We start from the raw sequence: 8,134 nt of genomic DNA, 5'->3' as shown, positions 1-8,134 counted from the left end.
CCCGTCCCAGCCATCCGACAGCCAGGAAGCACCTTGCAGGTCCCACACACACACAGCTGGTGACCAGGAAGCTGGGCCATCAGGTGTTCCCCTGTCCCAGGTCTCTGCCACTGGTTATGCGGGCACTACCCGCCAGCGGCAGAGGGCCTTGGACAGGAATGTCTTGCCCGAGTTTATGCATTTGAGCGAGACATTTAATTCCAGCCTCAAGTCACTGTCCGACAGAGTTGAAAGCGGTTTTGCACTGATGGAACGTGGTTTTAACCACTTTGAACACCGCTTCAATTCTGTAGAACAGCGCCTTGACCGTCTGGAGGCCGACCTCAACAGACCAGCACACCATTTTTTTAGTAAGATTGAAAAGGGCATGGCGGAACACCTTAGTCCTGATCAACAGCTGAATGTGCTGCAGGCCTGCAACAATGCTTTCTTGCAGGCTATGCAGCATAATCGGTACGGTCAGCAGTCAGTGGTGTCCTTTCCACCTGTGCCACCATTGACTCGCTTCACCTCACTACCGACTTATGCTGCATACCACTGCACGGACACCTCTCTTCAAAGCCAGGACACCCACCGTTACACCACCACAAGTCTGAGTGCAGCTGGTCACTTCACCGACACCACCATGGCAAGCGCTGCTCCTGTCTGGAGCACCACCGCCAATCCCATGCATGCGTGGAGCTCAGCCACCACTAGGCAAACATGGAACAGCCCTGCCGCTACAACAACATGTAGTAGCCCTGCCACCACCACTCTGCAAACCTGGACCATCACTGCCGCCACCAGTCCTCCTGCAAGGACGAGCACTGACAACGAAGAGCAGCAGCAGCCACCTCAGCAGCAGCAGCCACCTCAGCAGCAGCCACCTCAGCAGCAGCCGCCACCTCAGCAGCAGCAGCATCCACCTCAGCAGCAGCAGCCACCTCAGCAGCAGCCGCAACCTCAGCAGCAGCCGCCACCTGAGCAGCAGCAGCCACCTCAGCAGCAGCCGCCACCTCAGCAGCAGTCGCCACCTCAGCAGCAGCCATACCAGCAGACGGGGGACCTGCATTCCATATTTGCCCCTAGTTCTAGGCGAAATCAATCAAGGCGGGCATTGGGCCAAAGTCGGTCCAGGCACACAAGCCTACGGCGACATGCCATTACAACTAATGTACCTGAACAGATTTCCTCTCCTACAAGTGTTCCTACTTTAATTCCCTTAACTGGACTACCTTCCCCCACAAGTTTTGTTGCCCCTTCCCCTCAAACACCGTCTTCAACTGCAAGTGTTGCATATTCCCTGCACACCCCCAAATTGAAACCATCTGCCCCCAAACGCCGTAAAAAATAATTTTTAGTTTTATTTTTGTGATAAAAAATAAATTTACATTTGTGGTTCACCATTAATAAGTTTCATTAATGTTGTTTGCGCCGCTCACACACACTGATGGGTAAATACATGTTAAAAACAAACCCAAGGGCTAGTATAGTCATATGTGAAATAACATGGACTAGTATAGTCATTCCAAGGCCTAGTGTAATAACTCTATTTTTACCAAATAGAATCTGGTTTCATGAAAAACAAACTGTTGAAACTTGTCTAAAAAATAAGTTTCTTTCTAGTTTCACCAGTTTGTTTTTTGTGAAACAAGATGCTAGTTGTTAAAAATCGAGTTATTACAGTAGGCCTTGGTATGACTATACTAGGCCGTGGTATTTCACATATTACTATACTACTAAGGCCTACTATACTCATATTTGAAATACCACGGCCTAGTATAGTCATTACAAGGCCTAGTGTAATAACTCTAGTTTTACCAAATATAATCTGGTTTCATGAAAAACAAACTGTTGAAACTTGTCTAAAAAATAAGTTTATGTCTAGTTTCACCAGTTTGTTTTTTGTGAAAAAAGATGCTAGTTGTTTAAAATCGAGTTATTACAGTAGGCCTTGGTATGACTATACTAGGCCGTGGTATTTCACATATTACTATACTACTAGCCCCAAGGCCTACTATACTCATATTTGAAATACCACGGCCTAGTATAGTCATTCCAAGGCCTAGTGTAATAACTCTATTTTTACCAAATAGAATCTGGTTTCATGAAAAACAAACTGTTGAAACTTGTCTAAAAAATAAGTTTCTTTCTAGTTTCACCAGTTTGTTTTTTGTGAAAAAAGATGCTAGTTGTTTAAAATCGAGTTATTACAGTAGGCCTTGGTATGACTATACTAGGCCGTGGTATTTCACATATTACTATACTACTAGCACCAAGGCCTACTATACTCATATTTGAAATACCACGGCCTAGTATAGTCATTCCAAGGCCTAGTGTAATAACTCTATTTTTACCAAATAGAATCTGGTTTCATGAAAAACAAACTGTTGAAACTTGTCTAAAAAATAAGTTTCTTTCTAAAAAATAAGTTTCTTTCTAGTTTCACCAGTTTGTTTTTTGTGAAACAAGATGCCAGTTGTTAAAAATCGAGTTATTACAGTAGGCCTTGGTATGACTATACTAGGCCGTGGTATTTCACATATTACTATACTACTAGCCCCAAGGCCTACTATACTCATATTTGAAATACCACGGCCTAGTATAGTCATTACAAGGCCTAGTGTAATAACTCTAGTTTTACCAAACTGTTGAAACTTGTCAAGTTTTGTGAAACAAGATACTAGTTTGCCAAAATCGAGTAGGCCTTGTGGCCTTGTTATGACTATACTAGGCCGTGGTATTTCACATATGAATATACTATTAGGCACAAGGCCTAATATACTCATATTTGAAATACCACGGCCTAGTATAGTCATTCCAAGGCCTAGTGTAACTTACTTGTATTCCCCATGGACTTTCATTTGGGTTGGGTTTTGAGGGTTGTGTTTTGAGAAAATCACATACTTTGTTTTAAACTAGTTGCACAATTTTCGATTGAAAAAAAAATTGTTTCATGATTCATGGCCTGCAGCTTTGCTCATTCCAATATATTTCACGCAGACTAGCAATGCTGAATTTTAACTCATATGTGTATTTACCTGCCCAGGTGTGTGAACATAAAAAAATTCAGTTATACATGGGAAGTTTTTTAATTAATTGGAGTTTAAAAAATATAGTGCACTCAGTAATGGTATCAAATAAGGATTTTTATTACCATAAACAACAACATTACACCATTTCATCTTGCCAGTGCACCCGTCCTACATCAGAAATAAAGTAGGCCGCAAATTTGTCCCTCATTTGGCCAACTTCAACGGATGACCTGAGAGTGTGCTGAGTGAATTCAGGCAATGGGTTAGGAGCATCATCGTCCAGTTCAAAGGTCGGGTGCTCTTTAGCCATCACAAAGTTATGTAGAACCACACAGGCCTTCACCACCTCATCGACTGTTTCAAGTTTAAGATTAATGGCCGTGCCCAGAATTCGCCATCTGGAAACAAGAATCCCAAAAGCACACTCGACAGTTCTTCTGGCCCTGGTCAGCCTGTAATTAAATATTTTTTTGGTGTGGTCCAAGTCCCGGCTGGAGTAGGGTTTCAGTAAGTTTCCGCACATTTGAAAAGCCTCATCGCCAACCATTACAAAGGGCAGTGGCGGAGCTTCGGTGTGAGGAAGAGGCCGTGGCATAGGGAAATTAAATTGGTTGCCATACAACCTCCGGCCCATGTCTGAGTTTTTAAAAGCCTGCGAGTCATTACCACGGCCAAATGCTCCAATGTCCACTGCTACAAACATACATCCGGCATCCGCAATTGCAATGAGTACTATTGAAAAGTACTTTTTGTAATTATAGTACTCAGATCCCGTTCTTTGGGGTTTGATGATCCGTATGTGTTTCCCATCAACAGCTCCCAAACAGTTGGGAAAATTGCATACTGTCCAGAATTTGTCAGCAATTTCCATCCACTTTTCAGCGGTGGGCAGGGGCATAAATTCTGGGCAAAGAACATTCCAGAGAGCCCGGCAGGTGTCAGCAACAATTCCAGACAAGGTAGAGATTCCAATACGGTACTGGAAGTGTAGTGAGGATAGGGTTTCTCCAGTCGCCAGGAATCTGTGAACAGACAAAGAAGTAAAATTAATATTTATGTATATTATTTTTAAAAACTATAAAATAAGATATTAGTACATTCACGAAAACTAATTACCCAAGGTTTTGAATACTAAATTTCAATAAAAAAACATCAGACCACACCCCTTTGTTTTTAAAACATACCGTAATGTCACCAGTAGCCGTTCCTCAGGAGGAATCGCACGACGGAGCTGTGTGTCCTGTCTCCGGATGGATTGTTGGACACGAGCAAGCAAATCCATGAAACTTTCGTGGGACATCCGGATATAATCATTAAATTTCTCCGGGTTTGCACGTAGCTCGCTGTAGAGGGTGTGGTATGCCCCACGGCTCTCCCGGAGTTCAACAATCGGATGTATCCACATACGCCGCCGTCTTCGCTGCCTCTCTCTCTTCCTTTGTTCATGGCAAGCAACTGCATACGCCTGAGCCATCGCGATGTCCAAATCCAAGTTGAAGTGAAAACTCTTCCAGCGCAGATCCATGGTCACGAGAAGAATCAAGCAAATGTGAAGAATACTGTAGACAAGGTCTATATATATTAACATACCACACCCACAATGAAGTCCCATTGGTCTTGTGTGTTGTTGAATGGTTGTATTTTCTTTTTTGTGGGGTTTTTCCAAAATCTGTAAAAAAACGCAAACGCACAAAAAACGCATACAAACGCGCAAAAACGCTGCGTTTTTTTCCTGCATGCGCATTAAAATGCTGGAAAAAAACGCAGCGTTTGTATGCATTTGTATGCGTTTTTTTAATGCGTTTTTTTGCGGGAAAAACGCGCTGCAAAAAAAAGCAAGTGTGAAACTAGCCTTAGGGGGTGATAACGGGGGGTTTGACTTACTATTTATGGCGGTTTTTATGTTTGGCGGCTGTCACACACTAAAAGACGCTTTTTATTGTAAAATAGTTTTTGCATCACCACATTTTGAGAGCTATAATTTTTCCGTATTTTGACCCACTGAGTCATGTGAGTTCTTATTTTTTGCGCGACGAGTTGATGTTTTTATTGGTACCATTTTCGGGCACGTGACATTTTTTGATCGCTTTTTATTCCTATTTTTGGGACGCAGAATGAACAAAAACCAGCGTTTCATGAATTTCTTTTGGGGGGGTGCGTTTACACCGTTCCGCGTGCGGTAAAATTGATAAAGCGGTTTTATTCTTCGGGTCAGTACGGTTACAGCGATACCTCATTTAGGTCGTTTTTTTATGTTTTTGTCGGTTTTATGCAATGAAAACTATTTTGTATAAAAAATAATTATTTTTGCATCGCTTTATTCTGTGAGCTATAACTTTTTTATTTTTTCGCTGATGATGCTGTGTGGCGGCTCTTTTTTTGCGGGACAAGATGACGTTTTCAGCGGTACCATGGGTATTTATATGCGTCTTTTTGATCGCGCGTTATTACACTTTTTGTTTGGTGGTATGATAATAAATCATTATTTTTTGCTTCGTTTTTTATTTTTATTTTTTAAGGGGTTCGCTAAAAGGGTTAACTAATGGGACAGTTTAATAGGGCGGGTCATTATGGATGCGGCGATACCTAATATGTGTACTTTTTTTTTTTTTTTTTTTATTATTTCCAAAAAATGGATTTATTGAGGGAATATTTTTTTTTTTTTTCTAATTTATTTGGCGATTTTTTTTAATTTATTTTTACATTTTTTTTAATTTTTTTTTTACTTTATTACATAGTCCCAGGTGGGACATCACTGTCCTGTGACAGATCGCTGATCTGTCACATCACAGATCACTGATCTGTCACATCACAGATCACTGTGACAGATCAGCAATCTGTCACAGGCATTGAAGAAGACTTCCTCTTGCCTGCGCTTTGCAGGCACTGAGGAAGCCAGCTTCCTCAGGTCCCCGAAGGCCCCCGTCGCCATCTTGGATTCGGGGGCCTGGAGGATAGGAGCCCCCCGCTGCAGCGCTGCACATTGCGCTGCCGTGGGGGGCTCAGGGAAGCACGGAGGGAGCCCCCTCCCTGCCGATGCTTCCCTTTAACTCCCGGTACACCGCGATCATGTTTGATCGCGGTGTGCAAGAGGTTAACGTGTCGGGGGCAGTCCGTGACCGCCCCTGACACATAGTGCCGGGTGTCAGCTGTGATAGTCAGCTGACACCCGGCCGCGATCAGCGGCGCTCACCACGTGGGCGCCGCTGATCGCGGTAGACGTACTATCCCGTCCACGGTCATACGGGCCCGGGTACCGTGGACGGGATAGTACGTCGCATGTCAGGAAGGGGTTAATAAGCTTGTGTAGTACTGCAGTGCTAAAATAGGGTGCAGTCTTAACTATTGAGGTTGACACTATTGTTCTCCTTAACATAACAATCAAATAGACTAATGATGGTAGACTGGTGTACACAATCACAATATGATAACCAAAGAAATCTATAAGATGAGTTTGTAGTATATGTATCAAGAATAATGAAATTATACCATGTTAATTATTAATTGTGCAGTAGTAATGAACTGTAGCACGCCATTTTACAGCATTATTTCTGATGGAGAAAACCAATCTATGTGTTCTAAATGTATATATCACATCAAATGGCTATAAAGCTGTAATACAGAATTGAAAGGTCTCTATTTGCTGCCATAAATACTCTATTTACTTCATCTAAGCATCAATAGAATTTGCTAAATTTCATTTAAAAAATAATGCTTACCATCAGAAATGACCAATTATTTAAATAAGATTTTTGTTATGTGTATTTAAGAAAAAAATCGTCATTTTTTTCCATATCACTATATGTATTAAAAAAAATAAATAATAAAATAATAATAATAATGAAGTTTTCACACTTGCCACTATGGATTTTTAGACTCATACATTCTATTGTTTTAGAAAGCATTTTCAAAAGTCTCACTACCATCACAGACAAGATTACAATTGCAGGCAACACCTCTATACACAGCTGATAACACTGGATCCACTATTCACATAAGGTAATGTCAAAGACCTTTGCATGAATTGCTGCATATACAGTATATGAGGATTTCCTGAAGCAAAACAAGTAATTATTATTATAATTTTTTTCAATACAGAGTGTAATATGTAAAAAAAAAATTAACACAAAAAACTGTTTGAATAATAGTTCATGTTCTGATGACACAGGGCTGAATGTTTTAAAATCCGGTTAATTTAAAAAGTAGTAGTGAAATAAAATATTTGCTGCTTTAATTTTAATTTAAATAATGGATGACTTAATTTTGGTTGCCAATAGGGATGAGTGGACCAGTGGATGTTCAGTTCGCCATGTTCGGCCGCACTAGTGTTGAAAGTTGAGTTCGGTACCCGAACTTGACCCCAAACCCAATAGAAGTCAATGGGGACCTGAACTTCAGTGCTTTAAAATGTCTGTAAAATGGTCATAGTAAGGCCAGAGTCACACATAATGTATAAAAAAAAAATCGGCCCTTTTTTCACGGACCAGAATCGCACAAATGTTTCATGAACAGTGATCCGTATGTCATTCAATTGTAATGCAAGGATGCGATTTTGTCACATCTAAGCATCCGTGTGACATCCGTTTTGCATCCATATGACGAGATTTTCTCACCGGCTTGCAAAATGGACATATAATGGAGCCCAATGACAGGTTAAAACACAAACAAAAGAATAGATATATACACATAGAATACACACATATATATATATATATATATATATACACACATGTCATTTGTCATTGAGACACATATATATATATATTTATATTTCATAGAGTTCTAGATAGTATACTAGCCGCTAAATCAATTGCCGGCTTCTGTAAAATCATTACAGAACACGACATGATATGACACATGGTTTACATATAGTAAACCATGGTATATCAAAACAATTTACATATGTCAGTGTTTAATAAATTTATTAGTTTGTGTTAGGAAAAATTTGGAACTCTAGGGATTAAATTTCATGCTGTAATCGCGGGAAAAAATTGTGTGGGCTCCTGCGCAATCTTCTCCACCAGAGAGGGAAAGCCAGTGAGTGAGGGAAGATATTAATAGCCTAGAGAGGGACTATGGTTATTGCCCCCTGGCTAAAAATTTCTGCCCCCAGCCAGCCC

The sequence above is a fragment of the Dendrobates tinctorius genome, unplaced genomic scaffold (genome assembly GCF_039654945.1).
Source record: "Dendrobates tinctorius isolate UK_male_01 unplaced genomic scaffold, ASM3965494v1 ptg000003l, whole genome shotgun sequence".
NCBI classification, from domain to species: domain Eukaryota; kingdom Metazoa; phylum Chordata; class Amphibia; order Anura; family Dendrobatidae; genus Dendrobates; species Dendrobates tinctorius.
Note: the sequence above shows the minus strand (reverse complement) of the source record.